This window comes from Bufo bufo, chromosome 6, assembly GCF_905171765.1.
Source record: "Bufo bufo chromosome 6, aBufBuf1.1, whole genome shotgun sequence".
Classification (NCBI taxonomy): Eukaryota; Metazoa; Chordata; class Amphibia; order Anura; family Bufonidae; genus Bufo; species Bufo bufo.
Window position 1 is genome coordinate 147,589,036 of NC_053394.1, and position 13,739 is coordinate 147,602,774.

Here is a 13,739-nt window from a genome sequence, read left to right on the forward strand (position 1 = left end):
AACCACCCCAAAATGACCCCATTCTATAAACTACACTCCTCAAGGTATTCAAAACTGATTTTACAAACTTTGTTAACCCTTTAGGTGTTCCACAAGAATTAATGGAAAATAGAGATATAATTTCAAAATTTCACTTTTTTGGCAGATTTTCCATTTTAATAATTTTTTTCCGGTTGCAAAGCAAGGGTTAACAGCCAAACCAAACTCAATATTTATGGCCCTGATTCTGTAGTTTACAGAAACACCCCATATGTGGTCGTAAACCGCTGTACGGGCACACGGCAGGGCGCAGAAGAAAAGGAATGCCATACAATTTTTGGAAGGCAGGTTTTGCTGGACTGTTTTTTTTTACACCATGTCTCATTTGAAGCCCCCCTGATGCACCCCTAGAGTAGAAACTCCATAAAAGTGACCCATCTAAGAAACTACACCCCTCAAGGTATTCAAAACTGATTTTACAAACGTCGTTAACCCTTTTGGTGTTCCACAAGAGTTATTGGCATATGGAGATGAAATTTCAGAATTTCAATTTTTGGGCAAATCTTTCATTTGAATCCATTTTTCCCAGTAACAAAGCAAGGGTTAACAGCCAAACAAAACTCTATATTTATGGCCCTGATTCAGTAGTTTACAGAAACACCCCATATGTGGTCGTAAACAGCTGTACGGGCACACGGCAGGGCGCAGAAGGAAAGGAATGCCATACGGTTTTTGGAAGGCAGATTTTGCTGGACTGGTTTTTTTGACACCATGTCCCATTTGAAGCCCCCCTGATGCACCCCTAGAGTAGAAACTCCAAAAAAGTGGCCCCATTTTAGAAACTACGGGATAGGGTGGCAGCATTGTTTGTACTAGTTTAGGGTACATATGATTTTTGGTTGCTCTATATTACACTTTTTGTGAGGCAAGATAACAAGAAATAGCTGTTTTGGCAAAAAAAATCATGTTTTAGTGTTTCCATAATCTGAGAGCCATAATTTTTTCAGTTTTTGGGCGATTACCTTGGGTAGGGTATGATTTTTGCGGGATGAGATGACAGTTTTATTGGCACTATTTTGGGGTGCATATGACTTTTTAAACGCTTGCTATTACACTTTTTGTGATGTAAGGTGACAAAAAATGGTTTATTTAGCACAGTTTTTATTTTACATTTTTTACGGTGTTCATCTGAGGGGTTAGGTCATGAGATATTTTTATAGAGCCGGTCGATACGGACGCGGCGATACCTAATATGTATACTTTTTTTTTATTTATGTAAGTTTTACACAATGATTTCATTTTTGAAGCAAAAAAAATCATGTTTGTTTTAGTGTTTCCATAGTCTGAGAGCCATAATTTTTTCAGTTTTTAGGCGATTACCTTGGGTAGGGTATGATTTTTGCGGGATGAGATGACAGTTTTATTGGCACTATTTTGGGGTGCATATGACTTTTTGATCGCTTGCTATTACACTTTTTGTGATGTAAGGTGACAAAAAATGGTTTATTTAGCACAGTTTTTATTTTTTATTTTTTACGGTGTTTATCTGAGAGGTTAGGTCATGTGATATTTTTATAGAGCCGGTCGATACGAACGCGGCGATACCAAATATGTATACTTTTTATTTATTTATGTAAGTTTTACACAATAACAGCTTTTTTCAAACAAAACAAATGATGTTTTAGTGTCTCCATATTCTGAGCCATAGTTTTTTTATTTTTTGGATGATTGTCTCAGGTAGGGGCTCATTTTTTGCGGGATGAGGTGACGGTTAGATTGGTACTATTTTGGTGGGCAAACGCCTTTTTGATCGCTTGCTGTTGTACTTTTTGTGATGTAAGTGTCACGGCCATGGCTATGACCGTGACTCCTGAACCGCATGCGGTTGTCAGCGGTTTTCTTTGGTTGTCAATCACAGGTGAGGGCTGTGGTATTTGCCTCACCTGTGGTTGCCGCTGGCAACAGTATGTATGTGGCAGCGTAGCAGTCTGAGCTGTGCCATTGCAGCTTGCTATGTTGTGCATGCGGTTTTGTGTGAGGTGTGTATGTGTGCACTTGCTTTTTATGTTATTGTGTGCACGTCCCCTTTGAGTGGTGTTTTCCCTTCCCTGGTGTTGGAAGGGTTAATCTCCTTCCTAGTGTGTGTGTGCACTGGGTGTGTCCGACTGTGGGGTGTGGCTTCTCGGCCTATAAAGCCTCACTGCTTTTGCAGGTCTGCAGGTTGCTTCAGCCATGCTTAGCTGAAAGCAGCCTCCTGTCTTTACTACCTGCCAGTAAGAGCCACCCCTGTGGTCATAACCATAATGTCTCATTAAGTTTATTTCTAGTTATGTGTGATGCCCGTTTGATGTTTTACATGTGATTTTGTGCAGCTGTGGATCTGGGTCCCTGTGTGGGGATGCGTTTGTGATCTGCACCCTGCTTACACAGGGATCCAGTCAGCAAGGCTGTGGCAGGTAGGTGGAACTCTTTGTTCACCTGCCATATCCATAGAGCTGTTTATGTCTCCCCTTTTCCAGCAGCTTGGCCGTTGAGACTCCTGCTCCTCCGTGTCTAGGAGGAGTGGGTTGTCTTACTCAGCTCCTAGTTTAGGGCCATCTTGAGGGCTAGCAGGGACTTCTAGGTTCCGGAGCATGAGCCCTCCTACCATCAAGGTTGGCTCATGTAGCTAGGAGTCAGGGTCAGGTTAGGGATGCCTTTAGGAGGTGACCTGCTCCCTAATCCTGTCTTCATGGCCAAGCAGCCATAACATCACCGGGCTCCACACGGCTGAGGATTTCCCCCATCCTCAGCCGTGACAGTAAGGTGACCAAAAAATGGTTTACTTAGCACCGTTTTTATTTTTTATTTTTTGCGGTGTTCATCTGAGGGGTTAGATCATGTGATATGTTTATAGAGCCGGTCGATACGGACAAGGCGATACCTAATATGTATACTCCCCCCCCCCCCCCTATTTTTTACCAATTTTTTTTAACTTTATTTGGGGAAAATGACGTTTTTGTTTATTTTTACTTGAAACTTTTTAAAAAAATTGGGAAAAACTTTATTTTTTCAACTTTTTTTTTCACTTTATTTTTTGTCCCACTTTGGGACTTGAACTTTTGGGGGTATATTCCTTTACAATGCATTCCAATGCTTCTGTATTGGAATGCATTGGCTGTATGAGTAATACTGTCATACAGCTTCCGGGGCCTGTGAGATCCAGGGGGCTGGATCTCATAGGCTCTTCACCGGAAGGTAGCGCGAATGCCTCAGGAAGGCATCGCGCTGCCTTCCATGCCATCGGGTCCCCCCCACAGCCCCATGGGGACCCGATGGCACCGCCACCGCACCATAAAAAGCCACAAACCGCAGGTCTAAATTGACCTGCGGTTTGCGGCGATCGCCGACACGGGGGGGGGGGTCACGGACCCCCCCCCGCGCATTTAGCCGAGGTGCCTGCTCAATGATTTGAGCAGGCACCTTGTTCCGATCACCGCCGCCCGATGATCGGAACAACACATAAACGTACCGGTACGTCATGTGTCCTTAAGGACTCGGGAAACATGCCGTACCGGTACGTCATGTGTCCCTAAGGGGTTAAATACAAAGTGCTGCATCAGATACATTTAAAGACATACAAAGACAAACATATAACAGCTACCCTAAGGTTCCTGCCTGCATGAGTAGGGTGTCTTATTAACAGTTGCCCTCTCGGTATAACCAGTGAACCAAAGGTCTGCACTAAGCAATCACTACTGACAAACTTTGAGTATACTGAGCTCTAGTAGCAAAGAAAGCTTTACTCTGTAGTCCCACCATTGTGTAACAAAACAATTGCAAATGGAAGGGTGGCTTTATCCTGTATTCCTTTTCTGCACCAAAGTCTGAAAATAAGGCTTATAGCACGATCAATATGGTGACTATGGGTAGCTAAATGGCTCTAAGGCGGTGCACTAGGCCTTAGGCAAAGGCACAGAAGGGGGAGGGCATGCTTCTGCCGAACACTTCTGGCAGTCACAGGAGGAGGGTATAAAAATCCCATAAAACTCCCGGAAGACATCACAGGATGGGGGTTTTAATAATCCCTTACCAATCCAGGCACTTATATCAAACAAGAAGGAGGGGGTATATTGCTCCCCTAGCCATTCCCGAAGCAGTGGGGTTACCTGTGTTGATGATGGACCTGCCTGTGACTTACCACTTGTCCCCACCTGGGTACCCGGGTAATGATGTCAGATGTAGGCCATTAGTATTAAGCGTCCAAAGAGGCAGTCCTTATAAAGAGCTGTAAAGCAAGGCACACAGAAGAAAGGTGTTACTTATATGACTAAAGGCAGATAGATTCACATTGGGGCACCTGGAGAAGAATACACACAATGGGCACAAGTACTTGAACGTTGCATAACCTGTAAACACTGAAGCTAAATTAGTGCAAAAGTAGAACAGTATAAGTCAAAAAGAACTCAGGTATACATTAGAGTCTTTTCTTTGGGTGCTGGCTTGTAATGTTGCAGAACTGTAACACATAGAAAAAATTATAATAAAATAAAATTAATTGTAATCTAACATGAGGTATAGTTGTAATCCGCATGAGGTATGGCTTGGCTGATAGATGGAGTCCATGAAGTCTAGGCACAAAAAGGATAGATAAATAAGGCCAAATGTAAACAATAAACGGTAGGCAAAGTTTTTTACCAGTCAAAATGTGTCCATGGCTTGGCTCCTATCATCCAATGGATGGGTTTTCCTCATAGCATGCGGTCTCTTACAGGAAGCACTGGAAGTCTTCCTCTTGGTCGCTGCTGCTGAAAGTCCCTATAACGAGCAGGCAGCTGACCTTTAGTGGTTCATTGGGATCTCCACAAGGACAGTTCAGAGTCTCCGGGAGTGGAGGTAGAGTCCGAGACTCGTGCAGTAGGATCAGCTGTCTGACTTGGTTCTGTAGACATAATAATTCTGGAAACTGGCATCAGGACTTGAAGTTGAGGTTGGAGAAACCACTGAAGGGGGTCAAACATGGAGGACAACTCTATTGGAGTCTCATTTCCTGAAGACACCGGCAGTTCATGTGATTCATCCACTTCTCTTGACTGCTCCTGAACAGGTTCATGCAGGCATTTCTTTAGCCTATTGCGATGTACTCGCTGAGTACCTTTATCTTCTCTCTGGATTTCGTAGACCTCCGATGAGGGGAAGGCCGCTATTGTATATGGCTCATGCTCCCAGCGACTATCCAGCTTGCTTACTGGGTGATTGTTTTTTAGCCAGACCTGGTATCCAGGCTGTAAGGGCTTAACATGTGCATGCGTATCAAAGTCCTGTTTTTGTTAGGCCTTCTCTATTTTGGAGTCCACTATTTCTCTGGCGTCTTCCAGGCGCTTCTGATGCTCTTTGACCCAATCAAATTGGGGAAGGAGTGGAGTCCGGCATAGGGACGTTGAGGGTAAGATCTGCAGGTAAACGGCCATGTCTTCCAAACATGAGGAAGTATGGGGTGTACCCAGTGGAGCAATAAGTTGTATTGTTGTACAGATACACTAATTCAGGGAGAAGTAACGGCCATTCGACCCTCTTGTGAGGTGGCATAGCCTTGAGCATGTTGATCAGTGTCTGGTTCATCTTTTCGCACAGCCCATTCCCCTGAGGGTGGTATGCGGTGGCCCTCAGTTTTTTGCAGTTGTATAAGGTACAAAGTTCATAGAATAACTGAGACTCAAATGCAGATCCCTGATCAGTGAGTATCTTGTCAGGACACCCATTCGACAGAATAAAGCTCTTCCACATGGCAGCAGCCGTAGTTTTTGCAGTTAAGTCCTTTACAGGTACAGCCACGACGAACTTGGTATAGTGATCTATGATTGTCAGAGCATAGACATACCTGAATCTGCTGGGTTCCAGTTTCATATGGTCGATGGCCACGATTTCAAGGGGACTTCTACTCACTATTGGATGAAGGGGGGCTCGCTGATCATGTCTTTTTCCTTTAGCCACAGCACAGGTGGGAGACTGCCGACACCAAGTTTTAATGTCACTTCTCATGCCAATCCAATAGAAACGCCGTCTGATGGTGGCTTCCGTTTTTTGGGTTCCAAAATGACCAGACCTATTATGGTACATGTCCATTACCATCTTGGCATCTCTTCGGGGCACCACTATCTGGTGGAGGCGTTCAGAGGTGACTGGATCAAACGTTCTCCTGAGGAGAAGATCTCTTTGTAGGAAGAGTAGCTTCCGTTGTCGCCAGAGGTGAACTAGCTCTGAGTCAACTCTCCGCTGCCAGATTCTCTCCGGTACGCGCCCACTGTAAAAATAATCCAACAGTTCTCCGATGGCTTTGCTCTCTGCTTGTAGTTTAATCCAGAGCTCTTTCTCAACTGGAGGCGAGGGATCACAGGTCTGTGGAAAACAAGTGACATTAGAGGTCGGATGCCTAGTGTGTAGGGCGGGTAAATCAAGAGTAGAATATTTGCATTTCCACATCTTCCCACTGATCAGCGATAGAAATTGGGTCTTTCCGGGCAGGTAGCGTAGAGAAAGCGTCGGCATTGTCATTAGATTGGCCAGTCCGGTACTTAATGGTGAAGTTGAAGTTCGACAGTCTAGAGGCCCATCTTTGTTCCAGAGCTCCCAGATGTGCAGTGAGCCAGCGGATGATTATCGGTTTAGACCGTGAAAGGTGCGGCAGCTAGATAATCCTTGAACTTCTCAGTTACAGCCCAGACCAAGGCTAGAAACTCCAGTTTAAACAAGCTGTAGTTATGGTCATTCCGCTCCAGCTCTCGTAAAGATCTGCTGGCATAGGCGATGACTTTCAGTTCCAGCTTGTGCCTGGGATAGTACGGCTCCTAAACCTTTCTTACTTGCGTCAGTATAGAGGCAAAATGGTAGGCTGTAGTCAGGGTAACCCAGGACTGGTGGTTCTGTTTTTCTTTCAACAGTCGGAAAGCAGCCTCTCTTTCTTCATTCCACTCTACCAGTATTTTAGCATTTTGACAGCCTTTAGGATGACCTTTCACAAGCTCCTGGATAGGCTCTGCAATCTGAGCGAAGTGCGGGAGAAATCTCCGATAGTAACTTGCAAATCCAAGGAAGCTCTTGACTTTTTTGACTGTCTTGGGAGCCGGCCAGCTTTGTACTGCGGCTATCTTGTCGGGGTCCGGTCTCACGCCCTCCGCACTCACAACATGTCCCAGATATTTCACTTGGGGCTTCAGTAAGTGACACTTTGAAGGTTTCACTTTCAGTCCATGTTGGGCCAAAGTCTGGGACACTTCTGCCAAGTGCTGTAAATGCTCTTCGTAGGTCTTGGAGTAGACGATCCCATCATCCAGGTACAGCAATATGGTCTCAAAGTTTTTGTGTCCAATACATCTTTCCAAGAGTCTCTTAAATATCCTGGGGGCGTTGCACAACCCAAATGGCATGTAGGTTGAACTCGAACAGACCCATTGGAGTGGCAAAAGCTGTTTTTTCTTTATCTTCTGGTGCCATGGGGACTTGCCAATAGCCACTGGTTAGATCCAGGGTTGAAAAGTAAGAAGCGGATCCCAGAGCTGCCAAGGACTCCTTAATTCGTGGCAGGGGGTACGCATACTTGTGTGTAATGTTGTTGATCTTACAGTAATCCACACAGAAAAGGATGGAAACCTTTTTTACCAAGACTAGGGGCACAGCCCAGGGGCTGTGACTATCCTGGATGATGGTAGCTGTCTTAATATCCTGAACCATCTTCTTCACCTGCTGGTACATGGAAGGAGGCACTGGTCTGTATCTCTCTTTAATTGGAGGATGAGTGTCGGTTGGATTGGTGTGCTGTATTAAGCTAGTCTGACCATAGTCCAGAGAATGTTTGCTGAAGACTTGATGGTGTTGTTTACTTGTTAAACGGGGTCTGGCAACCGACCGGTCGGCTGGCGCTGATGTTCTCGTGGACCGGGTGTAGGGCGGTCTCTGGTTGCAGAAGTCCCTTTCTCCACCTTGGGCTGCTGTTCCAGTCGCTCTAGCTGTTCCCTCATCCTCTCCATATTCTCAGCTAAGAGGGAGACTTGAGCCATCAGAGCCGCAACGGCATCTGGAACTGGTGCCTGAGCTCCATGCTCAGCTATTTGGCTGTGAGTAGCAGGCCGTAGTGCGGGCCCTGTCCTCTTGTTTTCAGGGGGTTCAGATTGGTGACTTTCCCCTAAGACAGGGATGGGCAAACTGCAGCTCTCCAGCTGTTGTAAAACTACAACTCCCAGTATGCCCAGACTGTCTACAGCTATCAGCCTACAGCAAGCCATGATGGGATTTGTAGTTTTACAACAGCTGGAGAGGTGCAGTTTGTCCATCACTACCCTAGGATGCCAATAGCAAGTTCCTTAAAATTCAAGAAAGGGGTATCTGGGTGCTGAGCTGACAGCATCTTCAGCTGACGTTTGAGGGATTCGTCAAGGACACCTTCAATAAACTGTTCCCTGAGGGTTTGATCTTGTCCCTAAGCTTCATGGGGATCAATGTGGATAACAGCCCGCAGTGCTTCCTGCAGAGACACAGCAAAGTCTCTCAAGGTCTCCTTTGACTGTTGCCGCTTTCCAAAGAAGCGCATTTTAAGCTTAGAGGCGGTCCTAGTCTCAAAGGTGGTACTGAGTCAGTCTAGGATCTACTCAGCGGTTTTCCACTCTGACCGAGGCCAGGACTTGAGCTCCTGGAGCACAGCTCCCTGTAACTGGCCAATTAGGATTTCCACTTTCTGATCCTGTGATACTGGATATAGCTTAAATGTGGCTAGCATTTTATCACAGAATTCCCTGAGTGAATGGAGTTCTCCTGAGTAACTTGGGAGCCAGGTGGTAACTATATCTGGCTCTAACAGTTTTTTCCCTCCCTTGCTGCAGGAAGAGGGACTAGCCCACCTCTCTCCAGAAGGGGGGAAGAATAGAATAGGAATGTTCCACTCTGAAGTGCCATAACATTAAGACTATCTCTGCCAATGATGCTGCCACCCGCTGGTAACCAGAATAATTACATGAACCATTACATTTTATATGCACATTTCTGGGGGACATAAGCAAAATCACATCTGATGACAGTATAAAGGCTCTTAGAAGATAGTAGCAGGGTAGGGGCGTGTAGCAACACAACTCTGGGGTGTTATAGATTTACCATATTTTTTTCCCTATAAGACAGACTTTTTTCCCCAAAAAAATATCACTGTGTCTTATGAGGCGTATACTAATGAACGCTTCCATTAAGCCTCATTCACCCATCAGTGTTTCATGGACGTGTACTGTACGTGTTCTCCACGGACAGCACACATCCCTATTCATTTTAATGTGTGTATTCAGACATCAGTGTTTTAGCGTGGTCCGTGGATCAGTGATTTTAACACGGATGCATGCTCTATTTTGTCCGTGTTCACGGATCCATCACATCCATTATAGTCTATGGGTCTGTGAAAACCACAGATGCAACACGGATACCATCCGTGTTTCACGGATCATTAATGCTTTGAAAATAATTTTTCAGTTGTTCAGTGTCAGTGAAACATGGATGACACATGGACAGCAAAAAACGGACACACCGACCCAACACAGATCCTTTACGGACAGCTTCATGGATGCATCACTGACCACCTGCTCACGGATTTGAGCACGGACATGGACGTGTGAATGAGGCTTTATGGAAGCGCTCATTAGTACCGGAGGACCGGGAAGCGGTGAATGCAGCACTTACCGCTTCCTGGTCCTCTGCTGTTGGATGTGCTGTGGATGCACACAGTGTGAGGGCACTCTGTGACCTTATGCTGTGCTCGTCGGGGTTTAGGGTGGCAAGATGTCCAGTTTTAGACCGGACAGTCCGGTTTTCAGACTCCCTGTTCTCCGTCTATTGCAGGGCCTGGATGGACGCAGGGATGTCCTCCTTTTCAGTAGCTCATGCTCAGACAGTAGCATTGCGCTGTCTGAGCGTGAACTGCCAGCACAAACTGACTGAGGCTTCTCTCACCCCCAGTCAGTCACTGACATGGCTCTCTGTGGCTGACTGAGGGGGAGAGAAGCACCCCGGGCTGCCCCCAGCTCACCTTCCGGTCTGAACGTTCTTCCCCCACCTTTTTTTTTTGCCGGCGATGATGCGTGGCATAATGGAGCGGGTGTGGATTAACAGAGGACGAGCGAGAGCGGGGGCGTGGTTTAGAAGTTTGGGGGTGTGGCCGATGAGGTCCAGGTTTCTGGGGTGAAGCCAGTGGCCACCCTAGTCTGGTCACAGCACAACCGCAGCAGGAAGAAGAAGAGAGAGAGCGCTGCAGGAGAGGTTAGTTGATTATTTTTATTTAAGTGATCTGAGGCATGGGGGTCTGATGTGAGTTCTGAATTGGGGGTCTTATTTATACTTGGGCTCTTATCTGAGGTCTGATTGAGAGTCTTATTAACATTGGGGGTCTGATCTGAGGTCTAATGAAAAATATTTTTTCTTATTGTCCTCCTCTAAAACCTAGATTAGTCTTATGGGCCGGTGCGTCTAAGGCTACTTTCACATTAGCGTTCGGGGCTTCGCTTGTGAGCTCCATTTGAAGGGGCTCACAAGCGGCCCCGAACGCATCCGTACTGCCCTAATGCATTCTGAGTGGATGCGGATCCGCTCAGAATGCATCAGTCTGGCAGCGTTCAGCCTCCGCTCAGCAAGCGGACACCCGTTCGGGTGTCCGCCTGGCCGTGCGGAGGCAAACGGATCCGTCCAGACTTACAATGTAGGTCAATGGGGACGGATCCGTTTGAAGACACAAGAGACACAATATGGCTCTATTTTCAAACGGATCCATCCCCATTGAATTTAAATGTAAAGTCTGGACGGATCCGTCTGAACTACAGTCGTGGCCAAAAGTTTTGAGAATTACATAAATATTGGAAATTGAAAAAGTTGCTGCTTAAGTTTTTATAATAGCAATTTGCATATACTCCAGAATGTTATGAAGAGTGATCAGATGAATTGCATAGTCCTTCTTTGCCATGAAAATTAACTTAATCCCAAAAAAAACTTTCCACTGCATTTCATTGCTGTCATTAAAGGACCTGCTGAGATCATTTAAGTAATCGTCTTGTTAACTCAGGTGAGAATGTTGACAAGCACAAGGCTGGAGATCATTATGTCAGGCTGATTGGGTTAAAATGGCAGACTTGACATGTTAAAAGGAGGGTGATGCGCTGCCTTCCATGCCATCGGGTCCCCCCCACAGCCCCATGGGGACCCGATGGCACCGCCACCGCACCATAAAAAGCCACAAACCGCAGGTCTAAATTGACCTGCGGTTTGCGGCGATCGCCGACACGGGGGGGGGGGGTCACGGACCCCCCCCCGCGCATTTAGCCGAGGTGCCTGCTCAATGATTTGAGCAGGCACCTTGTTCCGATCACCGCCGCCCGATGATCGGAACAACACATAAACGTACCGGTACGTCATGTGTCCTTAAGGACTCGGGAAACATGCCGTACCGGTACGTCATGTGTCCCTAAGGGGTTAAATACAAAGTGCTGCATCAGATACATTTAAAGACATACAAAGACAAACATATAACAGCTACCCTAAGGTTCCTGCCTGCATGAGTAGGGTGTCTTATTAACAGTTGCCCTCTCGGTATAACCAGTGAACCAAAGGTCTGCACTAAGCAATCACTACTGACAAACTTTGAGTATACTGAGCTCTAGTAGCAAAGAAAGCTTTACTCTGTAGTCCCACCATTGTGTAACAAAACAATTGCAAATGGAAGGGTGGCTTTATCCTGTATTCCTTTTCTGCACCAAAGTCTGAAAATAAGGCTTATAGCACGATCAATATGGTGACTATGGGTAGCTAAATGGCTCTAAGGCGGTGCACTAGGCCTTAGGCAAAGGCACAGAAGGGGGAGGGCATGCTTCTGCCGAACACTTCTGGCAGTCACAGGAGGAGGGTATAAAAATCCCATAAAACTCCCGGAAGACATCACAGGATGGGGGTTTTAATAATCCCTTACCAATCCAGGCACTTATATCAAACAAGAAGGAGGGGGTATATTGCTCCCCTAGCCATTCCCGAAGCAGTGGGGTTACCTGTGTTGATGATGGACCTGCCTGTGACTTACCACTTGTCCCCACCTGGGTACCCGGGTAATGATGTCAGATGTAGGCCATTAGTATTAAGCGTCCAAAGAGGCAGTCCTTATAAAGAGCTGTAAAGCAAGGCACACAGAAGAAAGGTGTTACTTATATGACTAAAGGCAGATAGATTCACATTGGGGCACCTGGAGAAGAATACACACAATGGGCACAAGTACTTGAACGTTGCATAACCTGTAAACACTGAAGCTAAATTAGTGCAAAAGTAGAACAGTATAAGTCAAAAAGAACTCAGGTATACATTAGAGTCTTTTCTTTGGGTGCTGGCTTGTAATGTTGCAGAACTGTAACACATAGAAAAAATTATAATAAAATAAAATTAATTGTAATCTAACATGAGGTATAGTTGTAATCCGCATGAGGTATGGCTTGGCTGATAGATGGAGTCCATGAAGTCTAGGCACAAAAAGGATAGATAAATAAGGCCAAATGTAAACAATAAACGGTAGGCAAAGTTTTTTACCAGTCAAAATGTGTCCATGGCTTGGCTCCTATCATCCAATGGATGGGTTTTCCTCATAGCATGCGGTCTCTTACAGGAAGCACTGGAAGTCTTCCTCTTGGTCGCTGCTGCTGAAAGTCCCTATAACGAGCAGGCAGCTGACCTTTAGTGGTTCATTGGGATCTCCACAAGGACAGTTCAGAGTCTCCGGGAGTGGAGGTAGAGTCCGAGACTCGTGCAGTAGGATCAGCTGTCTGACTTGGTTCTGTAGACATAATAATTCTGGAAACTGGCATCAGGACTTGAAGTTGAGGTTGGAGAAACCACTGAAGGGGGTCAAACATGGAGGACAACTCTATTGGAGTCTCATTTCCTGAAGACACCGGCAGTTCATGTGATTCATCCACTTCTCTTGACTGCTCCTGAACAGGTTCATGCAGGCATTTCTTTAGCCTATTGCGATGTACTCGCTGAGTACCTTTATCTTCTCTCTGGATTTCGTAGACCTCCGATGAGGGGAAGGCCGCTATTGTATATGGCTCATGCTCCCAGCGACTATCCAGCTTGCTTACTGGGTGATTGTTTTTTAGCCAGACCTGGTATCCAGGCTGTAAGGGCTTAACATGTGCATGCGTATCAAAGTCCTGTTTTTGTTAGGCCTTCTCTATTTTGGAGTCCACTATTTCTCTGGCGTCTTCCAGGCGCTTCTGATGCTCTTTGACCCAATCAAATTGGGGAAGGAGTGGAGTCCGGCATAGGGACGTTGAGGGTAAGATCTGCAGGTAAACGGCCATGTCTTCCAAACATGAGGAAGTATGGGGTGTACCCAGTGGAGCAATAAGTTGTATTGTTGTACAGATACACTAATTCAGGGAGAAGTAACGGCCATTCGACCCTCTTGTGAGGTGGCATAGCCTTGAGCATGTTGATCAGTGTCTGGTTCATCTTTTCGCACAGCCCATTCCCCTGAGGGTGGTATGCGGTGGCCCTCAGTTTTTTGCAGTTGTATAAGGTACAAAGTTCATAGAATAACTGAGACTCAAATGCAGATCCCTGATCAGTGAGTATCTTGTCAGGACACCCATTCGACAGAATAAAGCTCTTCCACATGGCAGCAGCCGTAGTTTTTGCAGTTAAGTCCTTTACAGGTACAGCCACGACGAACTTGGTATAGTGATCTATGATTGTCAGAGCATAGACATACCTGAATC